The sequence below is a fragment of the Haliotis rubra genome, unplaced genomic scaffold (assembly GCF_003918875.1).
Source record: "Haliotis rubra isolate DU_JTF1 unplaced genomic scaffold, ASM391887v1 Scf64, whole genome shotgun sequence".
Lineage (NCBI taxonomy): Eukaryota > Metazoa > Mollusca > Gastropoda > Lepetellida > Haliotidae > Haliotis > Haliotis rubra.
Window position 1 is genome coordinate 2,261,711 of NW_025767346.1, and position 15,639 is coordinate 2,277,349.

At 39.4% G+C, this 15,639-nt stretch overlaps 1 long non-coding RNA gene across 1 annotated transcript; it reads left to right on the top strand.

Moving 5' to 3' along the window:
• Nucleotides 1-21: 21 nt before the first annotated feature.
• Nucleotides 22-2,109, top strand: LOC124256817. The gene is made up of 4 exons (XR_006893113.1): nucleotides 22-397; nucleotides 433-1,726; nucleotides 1,797-1,901; nucleotides 2,007-2,109. It is a non-coding gene; the product is annotated as an uncharacterized LOC124256817 (long non-coding RNA).
• Nucleotides 2,110-15,639: the final 13,530 nt, after the last annotated feature.

The window sequence follows — 15,639 nt, forward strand, 5'->3', positions numbered from 1 at the left end:
CAAGCCTGGGCTGCAGAAGAGCAATTCTAAGCCATATCTTCAAGGGCCCCTATATGAATGAAAACAGAACTGGTAACAACTAACGGTTGATGTATAATTGGATATGAGGATAGGATGTGACTTTTGGTGAAAAGTAGTACTGGAGAATATTTCTATTCTGCTGTGTATGCACATTTCTTACAGAGAAGAAATATACAATATACATTGCCAGAGTTGTAGCGTTGGTGAAATATCACAAGATGGCCAAGAACAGTAGTTATGAAACTATTTGCACCCTCGTGCATCACATCACCTGATCTTATATTTAATCTCCTCGAAAAAACCCAGCTGATATTAAATTCACTCTTCCAGAAGAATAGCAGCTGATATTTCTTTTACTCTCCAGGAGAAATAGCAGGTGTTTTTTTATTTACTTTGCCAGATGAATAGCAGCTGATATTTTATTTACTCTCCCAGATGAAAAACAGCTGATTTATTTTCTTACTCTCCCCAAAAATAGCGGTGATATTTCATGCACTCTCCCAGAGAAATAGCAGGTGGTATCTTATTTACTCTCTAAGAGAAATAGCAGGTGGTATTTTATATACTCTCTAACAGGAATAGCAGCTGGTATTTTATCTACTCTCTAACAGGAATAGCAGGTGGTATTTTATCTACTCTCTAAGATGAATAGCAGGTGGTATTTTATCTACTCTCCCAGAGGAATAGGAGGTGGTATTTGATCTACTCTCCCAGAGGAATAGCATGTGGTATTTTATCTACTCTCTAAGAGGAATAGCAGGTGGTATTTTATCTACTCTCCCAGAGGAATAGGAGGTAGTATTTGATCTACTCTCTAAGAGGAATAGCAGGTGGTATTTTATCTACTCTCTAAGAGGAATAGCAAGTGGTATTTTATCTACGCTCTAAGAGGAATAGCAGGTGGTATTTGATCTACTCTCTAAGAGGAATAGCAGGTGGTATTTTATATACTCTCTAAGAGGAATAGCAAGTGGTATTTTATCTACGCTCTAAGAGGAATAGCAGGTGGTATTTTATTTACTCTCTAAGATGAATAGCAGGTGGTATTTTATCTACTCTCTAAGAGGAATAGCAGGTGGTATTTTATGTACTCTCTAAGAGGAATAGCAGGTGGTATTTTATCTACTCTCTAAGAGGAATAGCATGTGGTATTTTATCTACTCTCTAAGAGGAATAGCAGGTGGTATTTTATCGACTCTCCCAGAGGAATAGCAGGTGGTATTTTATCTACTCTCTAAGAGGAATAGCAGGTGGTATTTTATCTACTCTCCCAGAGGAATAGCAGGTGGTATTTTATCTACTCTCTAACAGGAATAGCAGGTGGTATTTTATCTACTCTCTAAGAGGAATAGCAGGTGGTATTTTATCTACTCTCTAAGAGGAATAGCAGGTGGTATTTTATCTACTCTCCCAGAGAAATAGCAGGTGGTATTTTATCTACTCTCAAAGAGGAATAGCAGGTGATATTTTATCTACTCTCTAAGAGGAATAGCATGTGGTATTTTATCTACTCTCTAAGAGGAATAGCAGGTGGTATTTTATCGACTCTCCCAGAGGAATAGCAGGTGGTATTTTATCTACTCTCTAAGAGGAATAGCAGGTGGTATTTTATCTACTCTCTAAGAGGAATAGCAGGTGGTATTTGATCTACTCTCTAAGATGAATAGCAGGTGGTATTTTATCTACTCTCCCAGAGAAATAGCAGGTGGTATTTTATATACTCTCAAAGAGGAATAGCAGGTGGTATTTTATTTACCCTCTAAGAGGAATAGCAGGTGGTATTTTATCTACTCTCTAAGAGGAATAGCAGGTGGTATTTTATCTACTCTCCCAGAGAAATAGCAGGTGGTATTTTATCTACTCTCAAAGAGGAATAGCAGGTGGCATTTTATTTACTCTCAAAGAGGAATAGGAGGTGGTATTTTATCTACTCTCCCAGAGAAATAGCAGATGGTATTTTATCTACTCTCTAAGAGGAATAGCAGGTGGCATTTTATTTACTCTCTAAGAGGAATAGCAGGTGGTATTTTATTTACTCTCTAAGAGGAATAGCAGGTGGTATTTTATCTACTCTCTAAGATGAACAGCAGGTGGGTTTTTAGCTACTCTCTAAGATGAATAGCTGGTGGTATTTTAGCTACACTGTAAAAGGAATAGCAGGTGATTTTTTATTTACTCTCTAAGAGGAATAGCAAGCGGTATTTTATTGATGCTCCCAAAGGAATAGCAGCTGATATTTATTTACTCCCCCAGAGGAGTGAGTGAGTTAGCAAGTGGATTTTACGCCGCCTTTAGTAATGTTACAGCAATATCACGACGGGGGACACCAGAAACGGGCTTCACACACTGTACCCATGTGGGGAATCGAACCCAGGTCTCTCCCAGAGGAATAGCAGCTGATGTTATATTTACTCTCCGAGAGGAATAGCAGCTACTATTTAATTTAATCTCCCAGAGGAATAGCAACTGGTATCCTTCCTGAAAAATATTAGTGGATGTCCTCCATATATTATTAGTATATTTACGTGCTAAGAAATAATAGTTTATAGGCTACATATATGAGTAAATATACGTCCTAAAAACAGTTGATGTGCTAAAGATATTAGTATATGTACGATTCGAATAAATACTGGTAGATTTGCTAGATATATCAGTGTATATGTGTCGTAAGAAATAATAGTTGATGTGCTTCAAGATCTAGTGTATAAACGTCCCGAGAAATATCTGTTCATGTGATAGATATATTTATTAAATATACGTCCTGAGAAATAATAGTTGATGTGCTTAATGCCCTAGTGTATAAACGTCGTGAGAAATATTTGTTGATGTGATTAATGCCCTAATGTATAAACGTCGTGAGAAATATTTGTTGATGTGCTTAATGCCCTAGTGTATAAACGCCATGTGAAATATTAGTTGATGTGCTTAATGCCATATTGATATAAACGTCGTGAGAAATATTTGTTGATATGTATGCTTAATGCCCTAGTGTATAAACGCCGTGAGAAATATTTGTTGATGTGCTTAATGCCCTAGTGTATAAACGTCGTGAGAAACATTAGTTGATGTGTGTAATGCCCTAGTGTATAAACGTCGTGAGAAATATTAGTTGATGTGCTTAATGCCCTAGTGTATAAACGTCGTGAGAAATATTAGTTGATGTGCTTAATGCCCTAGTGTATAAACGTCGTGAGAAATATAAGTTTATGTGCTTAATGCCCTAGTGTATAAACGTCGTGAGAAATATTAGTTGATGTGTTTAAAGTTATAGTGTCTAAACGTCGTGAGAAATATTGGTTCATGTGTGCTTGATATATTAGTAAATATACGTCCTAAGAAATGGTAGCAGACGTGCATCATATACCAGACTGAATATACATGTGCGTATATTTCTTCCGGAGAGACCCGAGAAGATCCGGGTTAGAATTGATCTTCAGTAACCCATATTAGGTTCGCTGATTTGGTTGACACATGTCATCGTATCCCAGTTGCGTAGATAGATGCTCATGCTGTTGACCACTGGATTGTCTGGTCCAGACTCGATTATTTACAGACTGCCGCCATACAGCTGGAATATTGCTGAGTGTGGCGTAAAACAACAACCAACCAACCATGCTACCTAAGAAATGGTTGCAGACGAACTTTATATACCAGGCTGAGAATACGTATGCGTATATTTCTTCCGGAGACACTCAGTCGATATACAATATATTTTTATTAAGAAACTTTTTTGGTCATTAGAATTGTACTCCTAAAATGACAAGGCCAACGATTACTACATTTTATCATGTATGCTCTTGAGAAATTGGGCAGAGAAATATTTGGCAATGATATCTCGGTTTTCAGTGAAATAAATATTTCATATACTCCTGAAAAATAGGAAAAATATAAAGGTAAATAAAACATCTCACACCAAAAGTAAGCGAGAGCATAAATTGTAATCATTTTTATAATCGCTGAAAGTGCAGTATTTTCACTATTTCAAAGCCGAGTTTATATCAATCTATGAAACGATTTTTTTATACTTAAATATATCATACCTGGCGAAGCTCTCATCTTAAACAAGAATAGGGTGAGTGAGTGAGTTAGGATTTTAAGTCACATCGACAATATTTCAGCAATATCGTGACTAAAAACAAGTTATAATTTCATAATGAATAAAGATAAATTATAAACCCTGTCAACGAAGGACAGTAAAACAACTAGTTTATCCCAGATTTCAATTTAAAACTAGTAATTAACTCTAATACATCTTAACTATAAATGACAGCACAAAGTAAACACAGGTTATATATTGCCAACAGCTGAAGGTAGATCACCACACTAGGGACCACGGGGACTTACAGTACATGTGCTTCCTGCATGGACCCAAGGCGGATTTACACCATCCCTTCAGCTGTTAGCAATTTAGACAAATCTTGCCATACATTAAAATGACACATATACATGTACTACGATTAAAAAGAGTGGAGAGATTAAATTGTCTTTGCTTGTTTGGGACTTACGTATCCTCTCAGGAGGACAGTATTTTTACAGTACTTTAACCCCCTTTGAGGATACAGCCACTAACAATCCCTGTTACTAATTCTAACTTCCATTTATAAATATATATCTATCTAAAATACATAGCAATCAAAATTTGTCAATAAGTCCTATTCATTTAAAAAATATATTATTAAAAAAGAATTAGCATTACTAAAATGTTAAAACATTACAATGTTTTGACATTGAAATACTTATCCCTTGTAATGGAAAAGTCAACACAGTCAAGAAACAAGAAACAAGAATAGGCCATTTAATAACGCTGCTATTTTGCATGAAATAACATTGTTCTATATTTGTATGTGGACATGACAAACATGTAAACGTTAATAACATTTTTGGTTTTGCTGTTTGCTTTTCTTTATTAAATCTGTGAATGTGCTTTGTTTGTTTGGCATTTTGTGTTTGGTTAAATAAAGTCTAACGTTGATCTTAAGCTGTGACATAACATTTGGACATTTTCATTCATTACAATTTAAGGGATTGGTGGGTTTCGTGAAGGATGGGATTCCAAGTGACGGTAGATAGCATCAGTACGAAAATCAAATAGGCAAAATAATAAGTCAGCGGCTAAAGTGGCTCACATGTACATCGACTCACACACTCACTCACTCCACGAGCCACTGTCTTTTCTGCTTTAAAAATCACTCTCGGGGACAAATTGCGAAACGTGTTTATTTACTGAAAAACTACATGAATCATTCCCAAAAGCATAAGCAACTCCAGCTGTATCAGACGGGATCAAAGTTTAGGATTTGCCGAACCTCTTTTTGATCCTCACTTTGATTAAATTTTATTGAGACCGATAAAACCATTTCTTATTCCTGACGGTTAGAAGTGACTTTCAGCACCGAAAGAGGTGACTATCAGGATCACTGGATTGTCTGGTCCATTATTTACAGACCGCTGGAATATTTCTGAGTGCGGCGTTCATGAATCGCTACAAATAGTGATCATACCAGGTGTTCATGAATCGCTACAAATAGTGATCATACCAGGTGTTCATGAATCGCTACAAATAGTGATCATACCAGGTGTTCATGAATCGCTACAAATAGTGATCATACCAGGTGTTCATGAATCGCTACAAATAGTGATCATACCAGGTGTTCATGAATCGCTACAAATAGTGATCATACCGAGTGTTCATGAATCGCTACAAATAGTGATCATACCAGGTGTTCATGAATCGCTACAAATAGTGATCATACCGAGTGTTCATGAAGGGATGAGCGCATCCTGACCCACCGATGTCACCCCTCACAAATACACGCAAAGGCATGTTATTCACTCAAGCACGGTAACATACAGCAGTCCAAATAACTAATTGCATACGTCATCACATGCGTCACTGATGTCTCACATTTGTAATAACCCACTCATGTCTCTGGTAAAGGGGTGAAGTGGTGAAAACATTCTGCCCCACTGATAGCACCCCTCACAAATACACGCAAAGGCACGTCATTTATTCAAACACGGTAACATACAGCAGTCAAAATAACTAATTGCATACGTCATCATATGCGTCACTGATGTCTCACATTTGTAATAACCCCCACATGTCTCCGGGAAAACCTTTTGAAATTTGTTACTGATACCCTAAATATTGCAGCTCTGATTACGTAGTAATTAACGTTCATGTAAGATTCGTATGACGCAGTTTCTATCCTCTGAGAACGAGCATGTACCTCAAACAAAGGCTGGAACTGTGGTAAACATACAGCTAAAGTTGGTCGTTGGATAGTTGAAGTCACCACGTTTGCCATGCAGCCTTGTAAATTCTTTAGGAATCCAAAACCATTAAAAACAATCACTCGACATGACAAACTAAGAAAAAATATTTTATTTGCTACAGCCACTCGAGATGTGAATTCCAGAAAACCTTTCTTTTATGGACTACAGGTTTAGTTACACTTGAGAATTGAGAAAGCCTTGTGTTATTGGACTATAGTCACTCGATATGACGAATTGAGAATGTTTCTATGTCAATTTCAGAGAACCTTGTTTTATGTACTAAAGTGAGAAAAAATACTTGCGTATTTGACTTCACAGGAACACAACAAAAGTATAAAACATGATTCGAGATGATAATTCATTCGTCATTCGAGATGATCTTCTTTTGAGAAAATCTTGTCTTTTTACTACATGTACTCTTGGGGCGAAGGGGTAGCCTAGTGGTTAAAGTGTTCGCTCTTCACGCCGAAGACCCGGGTTCGATTCCCCACATGGGCACAATGTGTGAAGCCCATTTCTAGTGTCCCCCGCCGTGATATTGCTGGAATATTGTTGAAAGTGGTGTAAAACTTAACTCACTCACTCACTCAATAAATATAGTCACACGCTGTGTTAAATAGACAAAAGAGTGGCTTATTCAGTGAAATGAATAAGAACGTAAAATGACACATCTTTGAATCCAGATAATATTGTTCCTGTCAAATGCCCTTGGCTAAAAAAGGTGTGGCTATACGATTCATAAACTCTCTGATTTATATTCTCTATACATCGAAACAGTTCGTTGTGTGGGGTTCACGAACTAAATGTATTACCTGTGTCATTCGGCTTGAACACATCTTTGAATAGTACAGCCCATGTCGAACACGTTCGTTCGTTCGGTCGTTCGTGAGTGAGTGGCGCTTAAAACGCTGCCTAAACGATAATGACAATGACAATACTTTATTACCCGTGAGGGAATTCTTGTATAAAGTACAGAGCTCAAACATTGATAAAATGATTAAATTATTTTCATACAATAAATAACACACATATAACACGCTAACAAGGCGCGACAAACACTAGGAATCATTTAAAAGATTAATACTGGCAGGAACAAAGGATTTCATTGCACGATTGGATTTAAAACGGGGTAAATTATAACGGCGCCCAGAAGGATACTAGAATACTAGGAGAAGGACAACCGTAATACTCTCTGAAAACACAACGTTATTTAGAAAGTGGGATTACTCTTTCTTAGAAAGGTACAGATTCTAGTACTTTTTGTTGGGTTGAGTCCTATCCAGGATTCGAACCCGCACCCTCAGAGTCAGGCACCTAATCGCCAGCACACAAAGTCTGCCGCCTAAGCCCCGGAGTCCAACTGGTAGTCTAGACTGCAGACTTTGCGTACCCCTCTGATAAGTGTTAATTGGCAAGGCTCCCACGGCCGAAAGCTATGAATATACAATGCAATTTAGAAAGTGGTCAGATGTAACATATGTTATAATTGGGATAACACTTTCTTGGTAAAGTACAGGTTCTTGTGCTTTTTGTTGGGTTGAGTACCATCCATGATTGGAAGCAGCGGTGGCTGAGCGGGTTAGCGCAGACATTGTGTTCTGGTAATTAGGTGCCTAACTCTGAGGATGTGGGTTCAAATCGTCGATGAGACCCAACGTCTACATGTGTAGCCATAACACATATATGTGAGAGTTATATTGCCTGACAGGGATGTAATTGTATCTGGTGTATGTAACGTATGTACTACCACAAGAAAGTTAACCAGAGTTTATCTAAAATAACTTGGTGCAGTACCCGAAATATGACGCATAAAATGCAACCTTGAACCTAATACAAAATGGCTGCCAGGAGAAAGGTCAGTGAGTGAGTGAGTCTGGTTTTAAGCCGCTTTTAGCAATATTCCAGCAATATCACGGCGGGGGGACACCAAAAATGGGCTTCACACATTGTACCGATGTGGGGAATCGAAGCCGGGTCTTCGGCGTGACGGGCGAACGCTTTAACCACTAGGCTGCCACCGCCCCTCCAGGAGAATTTGAAGCCAAACACCCTTGTTTGTAGCTATAACACATAAATATCAAAGGTTAAGAGTTCTATTGTTTGAGGTGAGGTGAGGTGAGGTGAAATTTGGTTTTACGTCGTGCTTGAGAATATTTCGCTCATATGACGACGTGCATGTGTGTGTATGTGCTGCTGCTTGTACTAGCCCAGACTGAAGCTGGTTTTATTGTGTCAGCCCACTGAGATACCATGCCGCAGTGAAACATGAATACCCCACTCAGACACATTATACTGACTCCCAGCCGACAAGTCCTTGTTGTACCTTGTTGTACCCATTTATGCCGAGCGCCAGGCAGGGACCAACAAGTACTATATTTTAACGTTTTGGTATGACTCGGTCGGAGATCGAAACCCGCGACCTTCCGCTCTCCGGGCGGACGCTCTAACCACTACACCACGGAGACGGTCTCTATTGTTTGACAGGGATGTCAATAACAGTTCCAGAAAAATAAAAAGCTTAAAACTTACTACAAAATGGCTTCTAGGAGAAGGTTAACCACAATAGTCTCGTGAGAGTTAAATATTGCTTGGCATAACTGCCATTGTATCTGTTGTATATTATTCATATCAAGAACAAGTCTGACTGACTCAGTTTGGTTTTACGCCGCTTTTAGCAACATTACAGCAACATGTAACATGTGGCATGTAACACAATGTACCCATGTGGGGATTCGATCCCTTGTCTTCGGCGTGTCGAGCCAACGCTTTAACTACTAGGCTACCCCAACGCCCCTCAAGAACAAGAACGTTTATAATAACGCGTAGAGCATCACCAGGGATGCAAGAATCATCATTGCATAAGTGATTCTTAAGAATTAAATTAACAACCGAAAGTTAACAGAATACATGTATGTCATCCATGTCGTCTTACGTTTATACATTTAAAGGACTTTGCGATTAAATCAACCAATGAAGTAATTTTCTTTAATGGTGACGTCACTCAGGGGCTGGTTACCATAGTTCCTCAGCGCATCACTATGCAACCAAGGTTAAGGTGATTAAACGCTTAAGTAGTACACACGGGTAGTCCAGGTTTGTTTTTGAATGGGACACAAGCAGTAAGGATTGGAAACCCTGGAACCGACACGTGAGGTATAAGAATAAACATGATCTAATACAGCTCAACCAAGGTTAACTTGAAGTTTTCGGAAGGCATTTAGAAGTTAGAAAAACATGCAAACATGATACTTTTTACGGACAGCTGCTTCTTCTTATTCTTTATCACGAAGTTTCAGAGCAAACTCTTGCTACTTCATCGGGTAAGTGCTTAATAACTTGGGCTTTACCTTAGTCAATATGGGTTCACCTGTTCGGCTGTTTACTGAGGTGTGCTATAAATCATGTGAAGACATTGGTCGGCTGTTAACTGAGGTGTGCTATAAATCATGTGAAGATATTGGTCGGCTGTTAACTGAGGTGTGCTATAAATCATGTGAAGAGATTGGTCGGTTGTTAACTGAGGTGTGCTATAAATCATGTGAAGACATTGGTCGGCTGTTAACTGAGGTGTGGTATAAATCATGTGAAGAGATTGGTCGGTTGTTAACTGAGGTGTGCTATAAATCATGTGAAGACATTGGTCGACTGTTTACTGAGGTGTGGTATAAATCATGTGAAGATATTGGTCGGTTGTTAACTGAGATGTGGTATAAATCATGTGAAGAGATTGGTCGGTTATTAACTGAGGTGTGCTATAAATCATGTGAAGATATTGGTCGGCTGTTGACTGAGGTGTGCTATAAATCATGTGAAGAGAATGGTCGGCTGTTAACTGAGGTGTGGTATAAATCATGTGAAGATATTGATCGGCTGTTAACTGAGGTGTGCTATAAATCATGTGAAGATATTGGTCGGCTGTTAACTGAGGTGTGCTATAAATCATGTGAAGACATTGGTCGGCTGTTGATTGAGGTGTGGTATAAATCATGTGAAGACATTGGTCGGCTGTTAATTGAGGTGTGCTATAAATCATGTGAAGACATTGGTGGCTGTTAACTGAGGTGTGCTATAAATCATGTGAAGACATTGGTCGGCTGTTAACTGAGGTGTGCTATAAATCATGTGAAAACATTGGTCGGCTGTTAACTGGGGTGTGCTATAAATCATGTGAAGATATTGGTCGGTTGTTAACTGAGGTGTGCTATAAATCATGTGAAGACATTGGTCGGCTGTTAATTGAGGTGTGGTATAAATCATGTGAAGACATTGGTCGGCTGTTAACTGAGGTGTGCTATAAATCATGTGAAGACATTGGTCGGCTGTTGATTGAGGTGTGCTATAAATCATGCGAAGACATTGGTCGGCTGTCAACTGAGGTGTGCTATAAACCATGTGAAGATATTGGTCGGCTGTTAACTGGGGTGTGGTATAAATCATGCGAAGACATCGGTCGGCTGTTGATTGTGGTGTGCTATAAATCATGTGAAGACATTGGTCGGCTGTTGACTGGGGTGTGGTATAAATCATGTGAAGATATTGGTCGGCTGTTAACTGGGTTGTGGTATAAATCATGTGAAGATATTGGTCGGTTGTTAACTGAGGTGTGCTATAAATCATGGGAAGATATTGGTCGGCTGTTTACTGAGGTGTGCTATAAATCATGTGAAGATATTGGTCGGCTGTTAACTGAGGTGTGCTATAAATCATGTGAAGAGATTGGTCGGCTGTTAACTGAGGTGTGCTATAAATCATGTGAAGATATTGGTCGGCTGTTAACAGGGGTGTGCTATAAATCATGTGAAGAGATTGGTCGGCTGTTAACTGAGGTGTGCTATAAATCATGTGAAGATATTAGTCGGCTGTTAACTGAGGTGTGCTATAAATCATGGGAAGACATTGGTCGGCTGTTAACTGAGGTGTGCTATAAATCATGTGAAGACATTGGTCGGCTGTTAACTGAGGTGTGGTATAAATCATGTGAAGATATTGGTCGGTTGTTAACTGAGGTGTGGTATAAATCATGTGAAGACATTGGTCGGCTGTTAACTGAGGTGTGCTATAAATCATGTGAAGACATTGGTCGGCTGTTAACTGAGGTGTGCTATAAATCATGTGAAGATATTGGTCGGCTGTTTACTGAGGTGTGGTATAAATCATGTGAAGACATTGGTCGGCTGTTAACTGAGGTGTGGTATAAATGATGTGAAGACATTGGTCGGCTGTTAACTGAGGTGTGGTATAAATCATATGAAGACATTGGTCGGCTGTTAACTGAGGTGTGCTATAAATCATGTGAAGACATTGGTTGGCTGTTAACTGAGGTGTGGTATAAATCATGTGAAGATATTGGTCGACTGTTTACTGAGGTGTGGTATAAATCATGTGAAAACATTGGTCGGCCGTTAACTGGGGTGTGGTATAAATCATGTGAAGATATTGGTCGGCTGTTAACTGAGGTGTGCTATAAATCATGTGAAGACATTGATCGGCTGTTAACTGAGGTGTGCTATAAATCATGGGAAGACATTGGTCGGCTGTTTACTGAGATGTGGTATAAATCATGTGAAGACATTGGTCGGCTGTTAACTGAGGTGTGCTATATATCATGTGAAGATATTGATCGGTTGTTAATTGAGGTGTGCTATAAATCATGTGAAGATATTGGTCGGCTGTTAACTGAGATGTGGTATAAATCATGTGAAGACATTGGTCGGCTGTTAACTGAGGTGTGGTATAAATCATGTGAAGACATTGGTCGGCTGTTTACTGAGGTGTGGTATAAATCATGTGAAGATATTGGTCGGCTGTTAACTGAGGTGTGGTATAAATCATGTGAAGATATTGGTCGGCTGTTAACTGAGGTGTGCTATACATGAAGACATTGGTCGGCTGTTAACTGAGGTATAAATCATGTGAAGACATTGGTCGGCTGTCAACTGGGGTGTGGTATAAATCATGTGAAGATATTGGTCGGCTGTTAACTGAGGTGTGCTATAAATCATGTGAAGACATTGATCGGCTGTTAACTGAGGTCTGGTATAAATCATGTGAAGACATTGGTCGGCTGTTAACTGAGATGTGCTATAAATCATGTGAAGACATTGGTCGGCTGTTAACTGAGGTGTGCTATAAATCATTTGAAGACATTGGTCGGCTGTTGATTGAGGTGTGCTATAAATCATGCGAAGACATTGGTCGGCTGTCAACTGAGGTGTGCTATAAACCATGTGAAGATATTGGTCGGCTGTTAACTGGGGTGTGGTATAAATCATGTGAAGACATCGGTCGGCTGTTGATTGTGGTGTGCTATAAATCATGTGAAGACATTGGTCGGCTGTTGACTGGGGTGTGGTATAAATCATGTGAAGATATTGGTCGGCTGTTAACTGGGTTGTGGTATAAATCATGTGAAGATATTGGTCGGTTGTTAACTGAGGTGTGCTATAAATCATGGGAAGATATTGGTCGGCTGTTTACTGAGGTGTGCTATAAATCATGTGAAGATATTGGTCGGCTGTTAACTGAGGTGTGCTATAAATCATGTGAAGAGATTGGTCGGCTGTTAACTGAGGTGTGCTATAAATCATGTGAAGATATTGGTCGGCTGTTAACAGGGGTGTGCTATAAATCATGTGAAGAGATTGGTCGGTTGTTAACTGAGGTGTGCTATAAATCATGTGAAGATATTAGTCGGCTGTTAACTGAGGTGTGCTATAAATCATGGGAAGACATTGGTCGGCTGTTAACTGAGGTGTGCTATAAATCATGTGAAGACATTGGTCGGCTGTTAACTGAGGTGTGCTATAAATCATGTGAAGACATTGGTCGGTTGTTAACTGAGGTGTGCTATAAATCATGTGAAGACATTGGTCGGCTGTTAACTGAGGTGTGCTATAAATCATGTGAAGATATTGGTCGGCTGTTAACTGAGGTGTGCTATAAATCATGTGAAGATATTGGTCGGCTGTTTACTGAGGTGTGGTATAAATCATGTGAAGACATTGGTCGGCTGTTAACTGAGGTGTGGTATAAATGATGTGAAGACATTGGTCGGCTGTTAACTGAGGTGTGGTATAAATCATATGAAGACATTGGTCGGCTGTTAACTGAGGTGTGCTATAAATCATGTGAAGACATTGGTCGGCTGTTAACTGAGGTGTGGTATAAATCATGTGAAGATATTGGTCGACTGTTTACTGAGGTGTGGTATAAATCATGTGAAAACATTGGTCGGCCGTTAACTGGGGTGTGGTATAAATCATGTGAAGATATTGGTCGGCTGTTAACTGAGGTGTGCTATAAATCATGTGAAGACATTGATCGGCTGTTAACTGAGGTGTGCTATAAATCATGGGAAGACATTGGTCGGCTGTTTACTGAGATGTGGTATAAATCATGTGAAGACATTGGTCGGCTGTTAACTGAGGTGTGCTATATATCATGTGAAGATATTGATCGGTTGTTAATTGAGGTGTGCTATAAATCATGTGAAGATATTGGTCGGCTGTTAACTGAGATGTGGTATAAATCATGTGAAGACATTGGTCGGCTGTTAACTGAGGTGTGGTATAAATCATGTGAAGACATTGGTCGGCTGTTTACTGAGGTGTGGTATAAATCATGTGAAGATATTGGTCGGCTGTTAACTGAGGTGTGGTATAAATCATATGAAGATATTGGTCGGCTGTTAACTGAGGTGTGCTATAAATCATATGAAGACATTGGTCGGCTGTTAACTGAGGTGTGCTATAAATCATGTGAAGACATTGGTCGGCTGTCAACTGGGGTGTGGTATAAATCATGTGAAGATATTGGTCGGCTGTTAACTGAGGTGTGCTATAAATCATGTGAAGACATTGATCGGCTGTTAACTGAGGTCTGGTATAAATCATGTGAAGACATTGGTCGGCTGTTAACTGAGATGTGCTATAAATCATGTGAAGACATTGGTCGGCTGTTAACTGAGGTGTGCTATAAATCATTTGAAGACATTGGTCGGCTGTTAACTGAGGTGTGCTATAAATCATGTGAAGACATTGATCGGTTGTTAATTGAGGTGTGCTATAAATCATGTGAAGACATTGATCGGTTGTTAACTGAGGTGTGGTATAAATCATGTGAAGATATTGATCGGTTGTTAATTGAGGTGTGCTATAAATCATGTGAAGACATTGGTCGGCTGTTAACTGAGGTGTGGTATAAATCATGTGAAGACATTGATCGGCTGTTAACTGAGGTGTGCTATAAATCATGTGAAGACATTGGTCGGCTGTTAACTGAGATGTGGTATAAATCATGTGAAGACATTTGTCGGCTGTTAACTGAGGTGTACTAAAAATCATGTGAAGATATTGGTCGGCTGTTAACTGAGGTGTGGTATAAATCATGTGAAGACATTGATCGGCTGTTAACTGAGGTGTGGTATAAATCATGTGAAGACATTGGTCGGCTGTTAACTGGGGTGTGGTATAAATCATGTGAAGATATTGGTCGGTTGTTAACTGAGGTGTGCTATAAATCATTTGAAGACATTGGTCGGCTGTTAACTGAGGTGTGGTATAAATCATGTGAAGACATTGGTCGGTTGTTAACTGAGGTGTGGTATAAATCATGTGAAGACATTGGTCGGTTGTTAACTGAGGTGTGCTATAAATCATTTGAAGACATTGGTCGGCTGTTAACTGAGGTGTGCTATAAATCATTTGAAGACATTGGTCGGCTGTTAACTGAGGTGTGCTTGAATCATGTGAAGACATTGGTTGGCTGTTAACTGAGGTGTGGTATAAATCATGTGAAGACATTGATCGGCTGTTAACTGAGGTGTGGTATAAATCATGTGAAGACATTGGTCGGCTGTTTACTGAGGTAAACGTGGTGTATACCTTGGTCAGCACGGCTTCACCCGATGCTTTGAAGTCGAATGCCATCATTAACTTAATTGAATTGAATGTCTGTATGTTTGGCGCCGTGCAAATGGGCCGTCGGTGCCGAATTGGCCTTTGGTATTCACATTAATAGACTGCATACACAATACGCTGATTAATCGAGGGTCAAGTTGGAAAGTCGAGGATATTTGCTTACATACACCGCGAGACACTACGTCAGTTGTAAGAACAGATTCAGTTCCAGACTGGTTTAATTGAAATTATACCCTAGAGGACGTGAGAGGGGTGGTCCCCCCTCCTCCCGCCCCCTTCCTCACCCCCTATTGGCATTACAGGTATTTGTAAGTAACTGCATAAATACAAAATATCACTATTACTTATGTAATATGTTGAAATTCTACGTTTGTGATTGAATAAACTGTCATTATTACCGCGTGACAACTATATTTAAACGTAT